The sequence below is a fragment of the Panthera pardus genome, unplaced genomic scaffold, assembly GCF_024362965.1.
Source record: "Panthera pardus isolate Hobbes unplaced genomic scaffold, ASM2436296v1 HiC_scaffold_27, whole genome shotgun sequence".
Taxonomy (NCBI): domain Eukaryota; kingdom Metazoa; phylum Chordata; class Mammalia; order Carnivora; family Felidae; genus Panthera; species Panthera pardus.
The window spans coordinates 98,672,110-98,692,117 of NW_026526843.1; positions in this window are offsets into that span (position 1 = coordinate 98,672,110).

Genomic DNA, 20,008 nt, shown 5'->3' on the forward strand with positions numbered 1-20,008 from the left:
AAGTAGATGATTGCACACAAAACTTCATTTTAGAAAAGAGGGGTTTAAGATTTTACATGTAACCTTTTGTTTCAAGGTAGTTTCGAGGAACAGAAGAATTGCAAGAACATGCGTCGTGCATAGAACACGTGACCCTTCGGGCACCTGCACGGATCACTGGGTTGGGCTTCCGACTCTTGATTGGGGCTCAGGTCTTGATCTCAAGCCCCAGGTGAGGCTCCTCTCTGGGTGTGGAACCTGCTTAAGATGATCTCTCTCTCCCTCTGTCCGTCTCCCCCATGCTCTCTCTAAAATACAAATTAAAAAACACAAAAAATAAAGAACGGGTGACCCTTTATCCAGAGTCATTTACTGTTAACGGCTTGCCTCATTTGCTTTATCATTTGTGCTCTCATTGTTTGTGTTTGTGTGTGTGTGTGTGTGTGTCTCCATTACTCTCAAATGATTTGGTATATATGTGTATATGGAGATCTTCCTCAACTTACGGTGGGCTTACATCTCGATAAACCTGTTCTCAGATTAAAATATCCTAAGTCGGGGCGCCTGGGTGGCTCAGTCGGTTAAGCGGCCGACTCCGGCTCAGGTCACGATCTCATGGTCCGTGCGTTCGAGCCCCGCGTCGGGCTCTGTGCTGACAGCTCAGAGCCTGGAGCCTGTTTCAGGTTCTGTGTCGCCCTCTCTCTGACCCTCCCCTGTTCATGCTCTGTCTTTCCCTGTCTCAAAAATAAACGTTAAAAATTTTTTTTTTAAATATCATAAGTCAAAACTGCGTTTACTACACCTGACCTATTGACCATCGCAACTCAGCCGAGCCCAACTTAAACCCGTTGAGAACACTTAACATTAGTCTACAGTTGGGCGAAATAATCTGACACGAAGTTATTTTATAATGAAGTGTCGAACATCCCATGTAATATCCTGAATTCTGTACTGAAAGTGAAAACCAAAATGGTTCTAAGTGCACTGCTCGTTGGTCCTCATGAATTCGTGGCTGCTGTCGTCCAGCACCACGAGAGAGTATCATCCTGCATGTTGCCAGCCTGGAAAAGATCCAAACTCAAAAATCAAAGTACAGTTTCTGCTGAACGCATATTGTTTTTCACCATCGTAAAGTTGAAAAACCCTAAGCGGGACCACCACAAGTCGCTGACTGTATATACGTGGACTACAGTGTGTGCATACACAGACACACACACACACACACACACACACACACACACAGTAAAACTTTGGATTTCGAGTAACTTGCTCTGTGAGTGTTCCGCAAGACGAGCAAACATTTCTAGTAAATTTTAACTTCATAAACGAGCGATATCTTGCGATGCGAGTAGTACGTGATGCCCAATGTCACATGATCACAACTGAGCCAATGGTTCGTCTCTCTTTCTCTCTCTCTCTCTCTCTCTCTCTCTCACTCTCTCTCTCTCTGGGATTGTGGGTGATCATCAATGCAATGTCACAATGCGAAATGCTCAAAAGGAGGTAAAAGCAAGTGTCATTGGATAGGTTCCTTGCTAAAGTTGCACAAAAAGATTCCATTGAGCCAACAGATCGCAGTGATTCCCTTCGTGATAGTGAAAGTGGTCCTGCACAGTAACCCTCCTCTCTCTTGTCACCCTCATACCAGCCATGAAGGCTTTCAAAAGGTAAGTGCAGGTTAATTTTTTTCTTTATATTTTGTATTTTCTTTACTATTTTTATTATATTACAGTATTATAATCATTTTTATATGAATATTTTTGGGTTGTGGAACGAATCATCTGAGTTTCCATTACGTCTTATGGGGAAATTCGCTTTGATATACAAGCACTTTGGGTTACATAATTTGTTTCTGGAATGAATCATGCTCTCAAACCAAGATTTTACTATATACACATATACACATATATACACATATATACGTGTATATATGTGTATATGTGTATTATATACATATATGTATATATGTGTATATATGTATACATATATACGTATATATGTGTATATGTGTATATAGTAAATACGTATAGTAAATATACGTATATACACATATATACGTATGTGTACGTATGTGTATATGTGTATATGTGTGTATAGTAAATATACGTATATACACATATATACGTATATATGTGTATATATGTATATATATGTATATGTGTGTGTGTATATATATATAACCATTTGAAAGTAAATTGCATACATTGTGGCTCTATACATGAAATACTTTAGTATACGTGTTCTAAGTATGAATTCCCAAAGAAAATATCCTTTAAAATTCCAAGAATAGGGACACCTGGGTGGCTCAGTCAGTTAAACTCTTGATTTCAGCTCAGGCCATGATCTCGGGGTTCATGGGGTGGAGCCCCGCTTCAGGTTCTGCACTTACAGCTCATAGCCTACGTGGGACTCTGTCTCCCTCTCTCTCTGCCCCTGCCCACCCCTCTCGAAATAAACAAATAAACATTTAAAAAAATAAAATTCCAGGGGCACCTGGCTGGTTCACTCGGTGGAGCCTCCGACTTCAGCTCAGGTCATGATCTCGAGGTTCATGAGTTCGAGCCCCATATCGGGCTCTGTGCTGACAGCTCAGAGCCTGGAGCCTGCCTTGGATTCTGTGTCTCCCTCTCTCTCTCTGCCTCTCCCCCACTCTCGCCCTGTCTCTGTCTCTCTCTCTCTCAAAAAAAATAAACATTTAAAACATTTTTAAATAAAATTCCAAGAACAAACGTTGAAAAGGGGCCCCTCCAGCTAGCTGGTTGGGACCCCAGAGCAGTGCACCACGGTGCTGGCCTGGGTAAAGCCCTCACCCACGTGCCCTCCCCTGCTCCGGGCACGGCAGCCCTCCTCTGTTCCCTCTAGGAAGTGCGACGTGGGGGGAAGAGAGAAGCAAGCACGAGAAATAGGACGGGCCGGGGCAGCCGGCCACAAGAGAAGTGAGGAAAGAGCCAGACAGTCCTGATCGCTTCTGGGAAACCAAACCACTAGAGGAGAGGAGGGAGGAAGAACACTTAAAGTTGTTTTTTATTTCAAACCGGGATGGGGAGGAAGGAAAGCACTACGCTGAAAGGGAACACATGGGCTTTTTTTCCCTCCTGCTATTTTATTTTATTTTTATTTTACTTTATTTTATTTATTTATTTTTACTTTTATATTAAATTTTATTTTAATTTTATTTATTTTAATTTATTTAATTTAAATTCATTCCTGTTAGTTAACACGTGGTGTAGTAATGGTTTTAGCAGTAGCATTTGGTGATTCGTCACTTACATACAACACCCAGCGCTCAGCATAGGTGCCCTCCTTCGTCCCCGTCACCCATCTAGCCCGTTCCCCACCCACCTCCCTCCATCAACCCTCAGTTTGTCCTCTATTCTTAAGAGTCTCTTATGGTTTGCCTCCCTCCCTGTTTTTATCTTATTTTATTTTTCCTTCCCTTCCCCGACGTTCATCTGTTGTGTTTCTTCAATCGCACATCTGAGGGAAATCATATGGTATTTGTCTTTCTCTGATTGACTTCTTTCACTTAGCATCATACTCTCTAGTTCCATCCACGGGAACACACGGGCTTTGGGAAGATGTGGACAGACATCCCAAAGACACCCTTTCTCTACTTGTTTCATTTGCTTAGGACTGCCTTTCAGGGAAGTCTCGGGAGGCCTTGAACACCACAGGCATCTCAGTGGTGACACACTGAAACGATAGGTCTTTTCTCCTGGAAACACCCTACCATCATTTTCCTCGTTTGGAACGCTCATGTCTTCATCACTGTCCTAATGTGAGAAGCAACCCGCTCTGGCCCCAGCTCGGAGGTTGTTGACTGCGGCTTGCCGGCCCCTTGTGGCCGGGAAGGACCCTCCCAGCTCCTGGCTCTGCCTGGCTTCGCTGTGACTCCAGGGAGGAGAGGGGGGCCTGGAGGCAGCAGCGGATGCTAGGTGTCTAATCACGGGCTTCCCGGGAATATTGGACAATCTGCTTCTTTACCCAAACCACCATTTACCTGGAGAAACTTCCGATGGCCCAGAACAAACCATAGAGGCCACTCCAGTCCCTTGTTTCCAGGACGTGGGTAACGTTGTACGGGTAAGGCTTTCCAGTTTCTCAGATGAAAGGTGCAAAAATAGATGGCAGGCGAGATATGTTTCGAGAAGCCTCTCACCAGCCCGTGAGGGGGAAGACCGAATGGAAATAACATATGCCAAAGAAGTTTGTAAACTCTAAAGAAGTCCATACATAGGCAACATTATTTTGGGGGGAAAAATCAGCAACCGTGTGGCCTCCATAACAGTCTCTTGGACACTCACAACTTCTCCAAGCTTCAGTCTCCCCATCTGGGAATAGCGGTACATCCCACAGGCAGGTATTGCCAGAGTTACATGAGTCCGTAGGTAAAGGGCTTACCTTTTACTGTGCAGGACTGACAGCTATTAAAGTTTTAATAAATTTAGCTATTACTATTATTATTTGACTGTATTACTATTATTACTATTCATATTATTATTATTTATTATTATTCTCTAGGAGATATAGTCCTATCATCAGTTTTATGACATGCCAGGAGAATCTTTCCCTAAAGTGAAATTCTACTTCACGGTTGATAGAGGTCCTTCAAGTACAGACAGATCCCATTTAAGTAAGGCAGCACCTAAAATTCCTCATAAAGTTCTCTCCATACAGACGGAGCCATAGCTCTTCCAAGGGGAAAGATATATTTGAATGGTCACTTGATATGAACATAACATAGAAGGGATCTAAGTGGACTTTGGAGAGTTGACAGGATGGACTCTAGGCCCTCTCAGGCCTAAAATTCCACATCACATGACTCTAGGACCTGCATCATTGCCTGCAATTTGATGAACACAGGGAAACGGCAGAAGAGCCCAGAGACACGTCACAGCACAAGGCCGTGGTCAACCCCGTGCCACATGCTGGAGGGGAACACTCCATCCTTTCGTCCTCAGAGACAGGCACTCTGGTCCCTCCCAGTCACACAACGAGACTCTCAGAATGGCACAGAGGCTACCAGGGAGGGTAATCTCCCTGCCGGTGCCGTGTGCCAAGAATGCGTTCCAAGTGGAGAAAAGATTGGCATCGAGTTGAAGTAAATCAACATAGTAAGACTCGGCGGGATGGCTTGAAAAAGGAAAACAGACCTAAGTAAATAATTGACTGTAAACGCTGGCAAGGATGATTTAGATGTCAGTCTGGTTTTTGCATGATCTAAATAATATCAATTCTTAGTGTTTTGGCAGAAAATAAGGCAAATAAGATCACATAATTTGTCAATTCTGACAGCAATAGAGTTAATAGAACCCTGTGATTCGTGTGCATAGGAACAAACCGTATATGTGTGTATTGGGACATAGAAGCTACATATCCTCACTTCTTAGTTATAGAAGGGTAGAATAACAAGTTGGTGAATTAACGGTAGGAAATCATAATAACGGGCCATAAACTGTTAAGAATGATTTATCATTATAAATCAGCAATACTTTGATATATAAGATACTTATAGTTTGGAATTACGTGACAAAAATAGATTAACACCCAAATCGCTCATGTTCGTTGAGCACCTCTGGAACACCAAATGCTATGCAAAATGATTTTCATGCATTATCTCATCTAATTCTTGAGACAGATAGTGTCTAATCCCATTTTGCAGATGATACTATGGTTCTTACATAAATTGTTTTCTTCCCTTTCATATCATTTGTCACAATTTATAATCACACACTTATTTACTTGGGTATCGGATTAGTGTGAAACACGCAATTACAACGTATGCTTCTTGACTACAGCAACTGCCACTGGTTTGCTAAGCTTTCCCTAGCAAAGGGCTCCGCACATAGCAACAAATATTTGTTGACTAAAGTGATGAATCTCGGAGAGTTAAGAAGCTTGCCCATGGCCACTCAGTTTTGGGAAACCCTGTTTTGGGAACTATTAACTTTTGGATATTCCGTACATACTACATTGGGTCTGCTGAAAACACGGAAGTTAGACGGCCATCTTAAACCATAAAAAGTCACAAGTGATATCATGGCTCAATAAGATGTCCTTCGCTCATATCCCCACTTTAACAACAACAATTTGGAATCCTTCCACGGACAAAAGGGCCTTTGTGGGAGCTGTGTGATTCGGCACGGGGTGCCAAGGGACTCGGGAGAAGTATCACCCATCCATGCATCAGGTAATGAGTACACAGACCTTGGTCTCAGCTGTGGACTCTGCAGGGGCCCATGAACTCGTTCCATCTTGGCCATGGTCCAGAAGCCCTTGGAGAACACAGTCTCAGATAATCACTCACGGACAAGAGAGCCTTTGTGCAAGTTCAGGTTTCCAGAAGAGACTTCCCAGCACACCATTGGAGAAAAAAAATACGACTTTGGACACATTGGAGAGGGTAAAAGGAATAGTTTGACTTTACCCGTGTCCCCCTTCTCCAGGTGGCAGAGCTCAGAGCCAGGTTTAAAATGTTTATTTATTTTTGAGAAAGAGAGAGAGAGAGAACAAGCACACAAGCAGGGGAGGGGCAGAGAGAGAGAGAGAGACGGAGACACAGAATCTGAAGTTGGCTCCAAGCTGTCAGCACAGAGCCCAATGCAGGGCTCGAACCCACGAACCATGAGATCATGACCCGAGCCGAAGCGGACACTCAACCGACTGAGCCACACAGGCGCCCCTCGGGTGGCATAGCTCAATACCAAGGAGACCTTCCCAATCCGTGATTTCTCCCACGGGGAGTATGTGAATAAGTACCCAGTTTCTCCAAATATGCAGGATGCTGCCAAAGAGACGTATTCTTCTCCCACGCCCCATCCAGAGCACAGAATTGTGACCTGCGTGGCTGGGGGAGGGAAGAGACTGGGAGAGCAGCTGACAGGACACTCAGAGGGCATTAAAGGATGCAGATCCTAATCACTGCATCAAGGCTTCCATCCAGAAGCCCACCCATGTGCGGCTCAGAACACTTCACCCACAGATCCCTGCAATGAGCCCTGTGCTCTGTGCCTTATCCCCATGCACCCCCACCCTGTGACCAGCTCCCTCTCCATGCTTCTGATCGTCTAAAGCAAGCTTTGCAGATGGCTAGTGAGCATGTGCAAGAAAGCCTGCCTAAATGTGTGGGCAGGGAGAGCCCACAAACTTGAGCTTTAGCACTGTCCCTGGGAAGGCAAAAGGGAGGCTATCAGCACACAAGCCTGGCACTTTGCAAGATCAAGAGAAGGCATCCAGGCTTAAGAATTCTGCCAAACACAGGGCGCCTTGGTGGCTCAGTCGGTTGAGCGTCGGACTTCGGCTCAGGTCATGATCTCGCGGTCCGTGAGTTCGAGCCCCACGTCGGGCTCTGTGCTGACAGCTCAGAGCCTGGAGCCTGCTTCAGATTCTGTGTCTCCCTCTCTTTCTGCCCCCCCTCCCCCACTCATCCTCTCTCTCTCTCTCTGTCAAAAATAAATAAACATTAAAAAAAAATTTTTTTTTTTAAATTCTGCCAAACAATGGGCACCTGGGTGGCGCAGTGGGTTAAGCCTCTGACTTTGGCTCAGGTCATGGTCTCACGGTTCGTGAGTTCAAGCCCCACGTCTGGGTCTGTGCTAACAGCTCAGAGCATGGAGCCTGCTTCAGATTCTATGTCTCCCTCTCTCTCTGCCCCTCCCCCAACACTCTCTCTCTCTCTCTCTCTCTATCTCTCTCTAAAAAATAAACATTTGAATAAAAAAAAAAAAAAAAGAATTCTGCCAAACAAGGGAGCAAGAAACATGGAACAAGTGTATCCATAGAAGGTCTGGGAAAGCCTCAGAACCTTGTCAGGGCTGAACGAAGGCATTTTTCTCCTGAAAGCAGTTAGTAAAGACGAGAGGAGGCGACTCCCACTTCAAATGGGAAGACAGTGATGCAAGACTGGAAAGAACATGAAAAACCAGGGAAACATAACGCCACCAAAGGATCACAAAAATCTTCTAATAACCAACTTCAAAGACATGGAGATTTGTGCTTTACGTAATAAAGAAGGGAAAACGATTAATAAGATGGCATTGGTAGATCCGTACTTGTCAATAATTGCTCTAAAGGTAAGTGAATCAAATTATCCAATCAAAAGGTATAGAGTGGTTGGATGGATTAAAAAAAAAAAAAAAAAAAACAAGACACAAGTACATACTTCCTTGTAGGAATGAGATTCACTTCAGCTTTAAGGATACACGGGTTCAAAGTAAAGGGATGGAAAATCATATTCGATGCAAGCGGAAACCAAGAGTGCAGGGGTAGCTTTACTCATACCAAACAAAATAGACTCTAAGCCAAAAATGGTAACAAGAGACAAAGAAAGTCATATTATAATGACAAAGGAGTGGATTCATCTAAAGGATATAACACTCATAAATATTTATGAGCCCAACACCAAAGCACCTAAAGATATTAAACAAATACAAACCTATCTACATAGAGAAATAGACAACAATACAAGAAGAGTAGGAGACTTCCATACCCCACTTTCAACAATGAATAGATCACCCAGACAGAGAATCAATAAAGAAACATTGCAACTGAACTATGCTTTAGACCCCATTGACCTAACGCACATGTACAGAATATTCCATCCATCAGCAGCAGAGTACACATTCTTCTCAAGTGCATCTTGGCCCATCCTCCAAGATAGATCATAGGTTAGACCATAGAACAAGCCTTAGCAAATTTAAGGATATTAAAATCATGCCAAGTATCATTTCTGAACGCAGTGATAGGAAACTAGAAGTCAAGAAGAAGAAAACTGCAAAATTCACAAATATTTGGATATTAAACAACACAGTCCTGAACAAGCAATGGGTCAAAGAAGAAATCAAAAGGGAAATAAAAAAAAATATCTTGAAACAAATGAAAATAGAAATATGATACACCAAAACTTACAGGCGAGGCAAAAGCAGTTCTAAGAGAGAATTTTAGAGGGGTAGCTGGCTGCTTGCTCGGTCAGTGGAGCACGTGACTATTGATATCAGGGTTGTAAGGTCAAGGTCCACCGGGGCTTTAAATTTTAAAACTTAAAGAATTTTTTAAAAAACAAGAGGGAATTTTATAGTGATAAATGCCTACTTTAAGAGACAACACAGCTCTCAAACAACCTAACTTTATACCTCAAGAAGTAGAACGAAGAACAAACTAAGCTCAAAGTTAGCAGAAGGAAGGAAATAACACGAACAGAAATAAATGAAATGGAGGGCCACTTGGTGGCTCAGTCCGTTAAGTGTCTGACTCTTGATTTCAGCTCAGGTCATGACCTCAGAGTCGTGACACTGAGCCCCACATTGGGCTCCATGCTGAGCCTGGGGCCTGCTTAAGATTCTCTCTCTCCCTCTCCCTCTGCTTCTCCCCCTGCTCTCAAAAAATTAATAAAAATTTAAAAATTTAATTACATTAACATTGTATTTTTAAAAAATGAAATGGAGGCCAGAAAGACAATAGAAAAGATCAGCTAGACTAACAAAAAGAGAAGACTCAAATCAAATCAAAAGTGAAAAAAAAAAACTGTTACCACAAAATGCAAAGCTTTATAAGAGACTCTTATGAATAATTACATGCCAACCAACTAAATAAGCAAGAAGGAAGGGATAAACTCCTAGAAACATACAACTTCCAAGACGAAATCATGAAGAAATAGAAAACATAAACAGAGCAATAATGAGGAAGGAAATTGAATCAATAACCAAAAATCTCCCAACAAAGAAAAGCCCAGGATCAAATGGTTTCCCTGGGGAATGACACCAAACATTTAAAGAAGAATGAATGCCATTCCTTCACAAACTCTTCCAAAAATTGAAGAGGAATTTCCATTACCAAACTAATTTTGCAAGACCAACATTACTCTGATTCCAAAGCCAGAGAAGGACACTACAAGAAAACAAAACCACAGACCGGTATCTGATAAATATAGATGCAAACATTCTCACCAAAATATTGGGGGGCTGTATATGCTAACTAATTGGACGTAAATTTAAAAAAATAAAATTAATAAAAAAAATAAAATTGTTATAAGCATTAAAAGATAAAATTATTGGAAGCATTTAAAAAAACATATTAGGAGACCAAATTCAACAGCACATGAAAAGGATCACACATCACCGCCAAGTGGAATTCATCCCTGGGATGCAAAGATGATTCAAAGTATGCAAATCAATCAACATGATGCACCACACTAAAGGAGTCAAAGTTCAAAATCAACTATACTTGAATTAAAATAAAAACTTAATGAACAAGAAAAGGAGGGGTACCTGGGTGGCTCAGTCGGTTGAGCGTCCAACTTCAGCTCAGCTCTTGATCTCGCGGTTTGTGAGTTCGAGCCCCGCGTCGGGCTCTGTGCTGACAGCTCGGAGCCTGGAGCCTGCTTCAGATTCTGTGTCTCCCTCTCCCTGTGTTCCTTCTCCGCTTACAGTCTCTCTCTCTCTCTCTCTCTCTCTCTCAAGAATAAACTTCAAAAAACTTAAAAAAAAACAAGAAAACGAAAAGATCTCAGCATCATCTCAATAGATGCACAAAAAAGCATTTAACAAAATCTAAGTCCTATTATGATAAAAATGCTTAACGAACCGGGTACAAAATGAAGTACCTCAACATAGTAAAGGCATATATGACAAGCCCACAGCTAAGGTCACACTCAATGGTGAAAGACTGAAAACTATTTTTTTAATCTATTTTTATTTTTTTTAATGTTTATTTGCTTTTGAGACAATGCGAGAGACAGAGTGCAAGCAGCAGAGGGGCAGACAGAGGGAGACACAGAATCTGAAGCGGGCTCCGGGCTGTCAGCCCAGAGCCTGATGCGGGGCTCGAACTCACGAACCATGAGATCATGACCCGAGCCGAAGTCGGACGCTTCACTGACTGAGCCACCCAGGCGCCCCCAAAAACTCTTTTTCTAAGATTGGGAACAAGATAAGGGGGCCCACTCTTACCTCTCCTATTCAACACAATACTGAAAGCCCTAATCAGAGCACTTAAGCAAGAAGAAATAAAAGGCAGGCAAGTAAGAAAGAAAGAAAAATGGCTGTGTTTGCAAGCGATATGATCTTATATAGAGAAAATCGTTAAGACTCCACCAGAAAAAAAAAAAAAACAACCTGTTAGAACTAATGAACTAATTCAGTAAAGTTGCTCGTAGAACATCAACATGGAGAAATCAGTTTCACGTCAAAACGTGAACAGCCTACTATCTGAAAAAGAATTAACACAATCTCATTCATAAGAGTATCAAAAACAATAAAAATATTTACAAAGAAATTCAACCAAGGAGGTGAAAGATTTGTGCTCTGAAAACTAAGTCCTTGATGAAAGACGTTGAAGAAGAAACAAATAAAAGGACAGATATTCTGTGCTCATGACTGGAAAAGTTAACATTGTTCAAATGACCATATTAGCCAAAAAATATCTACAGCCTCAACGTCATTATCTATCAAAAGTGCACTGGCATTTTTCACAGAAATAGAGAAGGCAATTCTAAGATTCATAGGGAACCCAGAAAGACTCCAAGTAGCCAAAGCAATCCCAAGAAAACAAATAAAGTTGGAGGCATCACACTTCCTGACCATCAAGTACAAAAGTATAATTATCAAAACAGTATGGTACTAGCATAAAAAGAGACACTTAAGCCAATGGAACGTCATCAAGAGCCCAGAAATGAACCCAAGCATATATGGACAATTCGTATCTGAAAAGGGAACCAAGAACATTCAATGGAGAAAGGATAATCTCCTCGATAAGTGGTGTTGGGGAAAGTGGATAATCACACAAAAAGAATGAAAATGGAGTCCTATTTTACACCACCCCCAGAAGTTAACTCAAAATGAAGACTTAGACTTAAGACTTGAAACCGTAAAACTCCTAGAAGGAAAAAATCAGGAAAAATCTCATTGGAATTGGTCTTGGCAGCAGTTTTTTTTTAATGTTTATTTTTGAGAGAGAGAGAGACAGAGCACGAGAGGAGGAGTGGCAGAGAGAGGGAGACACAGAATCTCAAGCAGGCTCCCAGCTCTGAGCGGTCAGCAGAGAGCCCGATGTGGGGCTCGAACTCATGAACCGTGAGATCGTGACCCGAGCCGGAGTCGGGCGCTCAAGTGACTGAGCCACCCAGGCGTCCCATTGCCAGCAATATTTTGAATAGGAGCACAGTCAACCAAAGCAAAAATAAATCAGTAGGCCTATAATCAACAAAATGAGAAGGCAACCTCCAGAATGGGAGAAAATACTTGCCAACAACATATCTGATAAAGGGCTGACGTCCAAAATATGTAAGGAATTCATACGACTCAAAAGCAAGCACAAAACAAAACAAAAACAAACAATCCCATTGAAAACCGGCCAGAGGCACCGAATAGACATTTTTCCAAGGAAGAGATACACGTCCAACAGATATATGGAAAGATGCACCACACCACTAATCATCAGGGAGGTGCAAATCAAAACCACCAGGAGACTGTCACCTCACACCCGTTAGAGTGGCAATTATCAGAAAGACAAGAGACAACAAGCGTTGGCAAGGATGTGGGGAAACACGAAGTCCTGGGCGCCACTGGCAGAAATGGAAATTAACGCAGCCACCGTGGAAAACGGTATGGAGGTGCCTCAAAAAACTAAAAAGACTATTACACGTGATCTAGCAATCCCTCCTTTGAGTGCATATCCAAAGGAAATAAAATCAGGGTCTCAAAGAGATACCTGCACCCCCACTTTCGGGGCAGCATCATTTACAAAGAGCTGAGAGATGTAAACAAGCTAGTTGTCCTTCTGCGGACGAGTGAAGAAGAGGGCAGCACACGTATCCAACGGATAATTATTCGGCCCCGAGAATATACGCAGTTCTGCCATTTGCAACAACACGGTTGGATCTTCAGAGCCGTATGCTGACTGAACTAAGTCAGACGAAGAAAATCCCGTATGCCGTCGCTCATGGGTGAAATCCGAAAAGGTCATCCTCAGAGAAGCCGAGGGTGGGATGCCGGTGTGCCGGGGGCGGGTCCGGGCCAGGGCGGCGAAGGTGTCAGCCAAGGGGACCAACTGTCAATTATGAGATGAACACGTTCTAAGGGGCTAACGTACAGCCTGGGGACTGCAGTTAACGATACCGTATTACAGAGTTAAAAGTTGCTGAGAATAAATCTTACATGTTCTCACCCCAGAAAGGAAAGCAATGATAATTGTGCGAGGTGAACTAACCCTACCGTGGTAATCATTTCAGAATACGGAGGCCTATCGAGTCGACACGTTGTGCGCCTTAAACTTACGCAACGCTCTGTCAATTACATCTCAACAAAGCCGGAATGCAAACCGTAGGGGGTCAAACAGAAGGAAAAGCTCCAACGATTATAGAGTTGCTGGCTCCAAAGTCCTTGAGATCCCGGATGAAGGCAAGCAACCACCTACATTCAGACTTTCCGCTTTGAGGGAAACAAAATAAGCTCTATTTGTATTTAAGCTGCTGTAAGGCGGGTTTTCCTCTACTTGCAGCTTAAAGGGCTGGTGATGGAGCCCCCTGCCCCCGTGAGAGCCGCAGTTGTTCAGAGGCTCGTGGGGAGAGTTTAAAAAAAAAAAATTTTTTTTAATGTTTATTATGTCTGAGAGAGAGAGGGCCAAAGACCAAGCAGGGAAGGGGCAGAGAGAGAGAGGGAGGCCCAGAATCGGAAGCACAGAGCCCGACGCGGGGCTCGAACTCACAGACCGCGAGATCATGACCTGAGGTGCAGTCGGCCGCCCATCCGACTGAGCCACCCAGGCGCCCCGAGAGTTTTGAACAACGATACCACAGACGTCCTATGCGGTCAGGAAAAAAGGCTGTTTTGCATGGTAGTCGGGGAACTGGAGGGCCCTTGGCTCTTGGTGGTTCTAAGAATGGGAGGCAGAGAGGGACGAAGGGAAGAGATGGGGCTATTTCAGAGCAAAGTCGAGGGCTCAGCTCTAAGGACCATGAGACTTGGGACTCCCAGATCTATTCTAAACTCTCTGAGGGCGACACTAGACTGACAAAGTGTTTACTCAACACGGAAGCCCTGAGGCCTGTGGAGAAAAAGCAAACAGAAGGGGACACAGAATGTACCTGGAGATGAGGCATTTGCTTTCAAGACGAGCGGCCTGAGTGACGCGGGGGCCGGCGGGGGTTGAGCCAGTGCGGCCTGGGGTCCTGACACAGGTCGGCGGTAGGAAGGGGAGCGAGCGCTTAGCCAGGCAAGCAGGTTTCCTGCGGCACCTGAGACCCAGGAAGCCTTCTGGATCATTTGCCCGAGAGGCGTGGCCCCGTGCCTATGCACGTTAACGGAGGACTGCCCGCACCTGGGACTCGTACAGCTTCTCAGCCATCTGGGGCCCAGAAAGTGGTGGACGCTCCCTCCCGATCCGGTCACCCCGATGAACTGCAGAGAGCAGGGGGACAGTCATTTCAGCCGCAAGGTGATGCTGCACAGACATTTTCTAACATGTGAAAAAGGATGTAGGGTTCAGTTATGCAACCAACAGCAGCCACAGATGATTGTAACTCTTTGACGAAGTATTCGAGTCCTGCCTTGCCATTACTTGTGTCACTTGGGATTTGTGTCGGCAGAAGGTAAACTCGTGATTGCTTCTGCCTCCTGTATTTATCAGAACGGGGGGGTGTTCAGGGCCCCTCCTCCGTTTCTACGGTTAGTAGATTGCTGATTCCATCGCACCAACCGAGCCCCCCCCGGACTCAGAATGCCGCAGGTTGAAGGAAGACTTTAAAGGTAATCCCCTGGCTTTCAGACGAATCAGCTAAGGCCCAGGTTGTTAACAAAGCTAATTGGAACGGAGACCAATAAGATGCCTCTAGAAGGCCATGCTCGTGTCCTCGTGCAGCTCTCCGGGTAGGAAAGGATCCCTGCTCAGTGTTTTCTAAAAGGCCCCCTGCACAGAAGACACGAACAGACATTTCTCCAGAGAAGACGTACAGAGGGCCAAGAGACACGTGAAAAAACGCTCCGCGTCGCTCAGCACTGGGGAAATGCAAATCAAGACTACCAAGAGATAACCACCTGAGACCTGTCAGAATGGCTAAAATCAACAACACAGGAAACAAGCGTTTGGCGAGGATGCGGAGAAACGGGAACCCTCTTGCACCGTTGCCGGGAGAGCAAACTGGTGCAGCCACTGTGGAGAACAGTTAGGGGGTTCCTCAAAAGGTTAAAAATAGAACCACCTTGGGGCGCCTGGGTGGCTCAGTCGGTTGGGCGTCCGACTTCGGCTCAGGTCACGATCTCGCGGTCCGTGAGTTCGAGCCCCGCGTCGGGCTCTGTGCTGACAGCTCAGAGCCCGGAGCCTGTTTCGGATTCTGTGTCTCCCTCTCTCTGACCCTCCCCCGTTCATGCTCTGTCTCTCTCTGTCTCATAAATAAATAAACGTTAAAAAAAAAATTAAAAAAAAAAAAATAGAACCACCTTGCGATTCGGTAATTGCACTACTGGCTATGTGCTCAAAGAACACAAAAACGCCAACTGGAAGGGACATATGAACGCCTATGTTTATTGCGCCATTACTTACAACAGCCAGATCCTGGAAGCCGCCCAAGTGCCCATCAGTAGAGGAATGGGTAGAGAAGATGTGCCCTATGTAAATATAACGGAATATTACCCAGCCGTGAACAGAATGAAATCGTGCCATTTGCAACGACGTGATTGGCGCTGGAGAACATATGCTAAGCGAAATGAGCCAGTCAGAGAGAGACGAATACCGTATGACTTGGGTCATGTGCGGACTTTAAGAAACAAAACCCCGAGCAAAGGGGGGAAAGAGGAGACAAACCAAAAAACAGGCTTTCAGCTGCAGAGAACGAACTGACGGTCAAACGACAGGAGGTCACTGGGGGGGTGGGTGAAATGGACGATGGGGACGAAGAGTACACTTATCACCAGGAGCGCGGAGCGATAAATATGTAGAATTGCTGAATCGCTACGTGGTACACCTGAAATACTCTGACACCGTATGTCGACTGCACCGGAATTAAAATAAAATTTTAATAATTAAAGGCCCCTAACAGGGTTGTATCCACGGATGCGACGGACGGTTGTGAGAAGCTTTAGCGCCACACGGGACTGTCGGTACTCCGAGTGAGTGCAAGTGACCCCCTGGGGAGGCAGCAATGACAGAAATCAGTCAATTAGCTGAAAGAAAACGGACTGACAAAGCAGTCATTTGGAAAACCACTTCATCTCAGTCGCTGCCAACTTCAGATAAGAAGCATATACACAATCATCTAAGGCAGGAGTACCACTTAATATTTTTCCTGAGTGTTTAAATATCACCACTTATCGGTGATTACCTCTGCATATTTGTAAGAAAACAAATAAAATGAAACGTATTACCGGGATATGAAGCCACATTTTGTTGTAAGGAATTTAAATAAATTTTATATTTTAGTCTGCCAATTATGTTCTTTCCTTCCAGTTTCTGAATGCAATTAATTAAAACAGTAATGGGTCTGTAATCAAAGTTTATATTAGTGTTTGGATTATTGAAGTACTGAGAGAAAATGATTTCCCACCAAATACATTTTCGCTTAGCTAATAATTTCCATCTTACACGAGGAGAAGAAAAAGAGAGGTAGAAAACAACGTTGAGGTTTCTAAGGGGAGCAGCTCAAAGGATGAATTCACATCATTAGAGATTCACTAATAGTTGTAGGGGATTGTTTGCAAAAAGAATTGGAATAATTTCCTTCCTCTCTCCGTGCCCTCGACACTGACGCTTGGCTTGCCCATGTGGCTTGCTTTGCTAATGGAACAATAGCAAATGTGACACCAGCAAAGACTTGAAACATATTTGTGTGTTGCTCTCGGGTACTCTCTAACTACAACCAAGCGAATGAGCCCAGGCTAGCCCGCTGAATAATGAGACATGTGGTCAAACCATCCCCTGCCTCACGCGACATAGAGACATAACCAGACACGTGAATGAAGTCACCCGCAATGAGCCAACCTCAGCCTAGGTTACCCAGACCAGAAGGGCTACCAGCGAAATGATAGGAAATTATAAATATTTTCCTTTATGAAAAATACCCTTGAGGCCCTTTTTAAAAAGTTTTATTTAATTTCAGAGAGAGAGAGAGAGCCCGCGTGTGGGCTGGGTAGGGGCAGAGAGAGGGAGAGAGAGAATCCCAGGCAGGCTCTACGATCAGCACAGATGAACACAACTGTGTTCTCACAACCGTGAGATCGTGACCCGAGTTGAAATCAAGATCAGACGCTTGACGGATTGAGCCGCCCAGGTAACCCCCTTTTAAGCTTTTAAAATTCTTTTAAGTGTCATAAAAGGTATCATTCTTTAAACACTGCATTTATAGAGAGAGAAAAAAGAAAAGATTAAACAATGTATAGCTCTATTTCTTTGTCCCATTCACAGCAAACTTTGCCGAAAGAATTGCGTATACTCATTATCTCCACGTCCTTTTTTCTACTGAATATCCTTAATCTTTAATTGGATTTCTGCCTGCTCCACTCTCTCAAACCTGCTTCGAGAAAACCCAACTCCCCCGCCTACCGCTCCGGCCCTTTTCACTCTCCTTTTCTGATTCTGCCTCTTCTTTCTGGTCCTTAACGGTGGAGCCTCTGGGCTTTTCTATGTTACACTACTTCCCTGCGTAACTCATCCCGTCCCATCGCATTAAATACTGCCTGTTCACTCGTCACTCTCACATTTGTATCTCCAAACCTGTTCTCTCCTTTTTTTTTTTTTTTTTAAGTTTAAGTGTTTATTTATTTAAGTAATCTCTACATCCAGCGCGGGACTCAGACTCACAACCCCAAGATCGAGTCCCACGCTCCACTGACTGAGCCAGCCAGGAACCCCCAAACCTGCCGTCTATTCTGAACGCCAGACTTCAAGAACCAACTACCTGCTAGATATCTCCACATGGGTAGCAAACTAACATGTCCAAAATAGATCTCTCTTTTTTTTTTAAGTTTATTTATTTTGAGAGAGACAGAGAAGGAGGGAGGGAACGAGTAGGGGAGGGGCAGAGAGGAAGGGAGGGAGAGGGAGAATCCCAAGCAGGCTCCGCACCATCAGCACAGCGCCCGACTCGGGGCTCAGACTCACGAACCGGGAGATCGTGACCTCACCCGCAATCAAGAGTTGGACACTTGACCGACTGAGCCACCCGGGCACCCCATTTAATATCACAATTTTTAATTAAATTTTTTAATTTAATATATCAAAAGTGTATGAAATATATATGCTTTAAAAATGTAGATGTGACTAACACTGCCCTCGAAACTCTATGGTGAGAGTCACCTGTACTGGGGAATCTCAGCGCGACTTAGGAAATGACGGCTATAAAATAAAATAACAGTGGCATTTTCCTAGACTTCCCATTATTTAGATACTACACACAATAGATGTGGGCCAGTGTCTTCAGATATAGCGGTAAGAAGTACAGGATTTAGAGGTGTGCTGGACGTTTCCATTTGACCATCCAGTCTGCTCCCTACCTATCCATATTCTGCTCTGTGCCCCCGAAACTGAACAACGCCATCTTGAGGAGATTGGAAGGTGGGAGGAGAGTAAGGACAGGATATTTACTCCTCTTCTGCTGGACTGTGAGTTGCCATATCCTTCTACCAAAGGCCATAAAAATTGTCTAGGGTCCCTTTCCATACAGTTATTCTCACCTGGTTCTGGTAATTCTTCCTTCCCTTTGCTCCCTCATGCTGTTGCTAGCCCCGGAGTATCACACCAACTCTTCTCTGAGCCCTGCCCCCCACCTTGGTAAATGGCCCCTTTCTTTTCTTAATATATATTTTTTTTTAATGTTTGTTTATTTTTGAGAGAGACAGAGTGTGAGGAGAAGAAAGGCAGAGAGAGAGGGAGACACAGAATCCAAAGCGGGCTCCAGGCTCTGAGCTGTCAGCACAGACCCCGATGTGGGGCTCAAACTCACAAAGGGCGCGATCATGACCCAAGCCCAAGTCGAGCACTCAACGGACTGAGCCGCCCAGGTGCCCATTAAATGGCCCTTTTATTAACTCACCTCAATTAACCGGCTGAAATGTGCCGTATGGTTTATGCTGGGACCCTGCATGATCCAGTATTTGGTACCAGAATTGGACCTAAGACACAGAACGCTAAAATGGCATTCTGGGATACGATGGATCACAAATGCGAAGTGTGCATAGAGACCTTCCTTGGGACGCTGGTAATCTTTATGGATTCAGCGACATCACAGTAATTCAAATTATCACACAGTGTACATGAAAGGGCAAGGTTTCGTGAGAGCAAGTGACGGTGGAGTTTGGTTGCCGTGCAATGATAGTGATTATATAAAGATGATGGAGGGTGCCTGGTGGCTTAGTCGGTTGAGCGTCCGACTTCAGCTCAGGTCACGTTCTGGCGGTCTGTGAGTCCGAGCCCCGGAGCAGTGGTTTGGCACAGGCTGTCTGGAGAGAAGTCGCGCGACCAAGCAATCGGCTGTTATTTTTCTCTCGAAGGTCTGGCCGGTTTGTTAATACACCACCTTGCGTTCGCTTTCCCTTGGTCCTTGCTTCCGTGCCTTGCTTTCCCTTTTCCCTCATCGCTGCTGCCCTGGGATTTGACCTCTTGCTCAGGGTAACAGATCAGCCAGGTTTGCCTGGGGCTGCAGGGATGTGGGACAATCAGTGTTAAAACCTGGACAGTCACAGGCAAACTGCACTGTGAATCAAGCGTTGAATCGGGCTCTCTTTTCTAAAGAATCCTACGCACCACAACTGGGATCGGTGGGAGTGGACCCCCAGAGCGGATTACAAGGCTGGATGGAAAAGAACCTAATGTCACTGAGGCACTCTCCCGGGGGAGGGAGGGAGAATGGAGGAACGGATTAATAGAAGTAACTGGAGAGCCTCGTCCCCCGCCTTTTCCCCGGGAGGGCCCACAGGACGCTTCCTTCATTAAAGGAAGAAAGAAGGCACCGGCGGTAAACGCAACACTTGCTTTGAGAAATTCAGTGTAGCCATTCTCTGTACACCAAGCTTGAGAACAGGAGATACTGCCACGAAATCGGGCT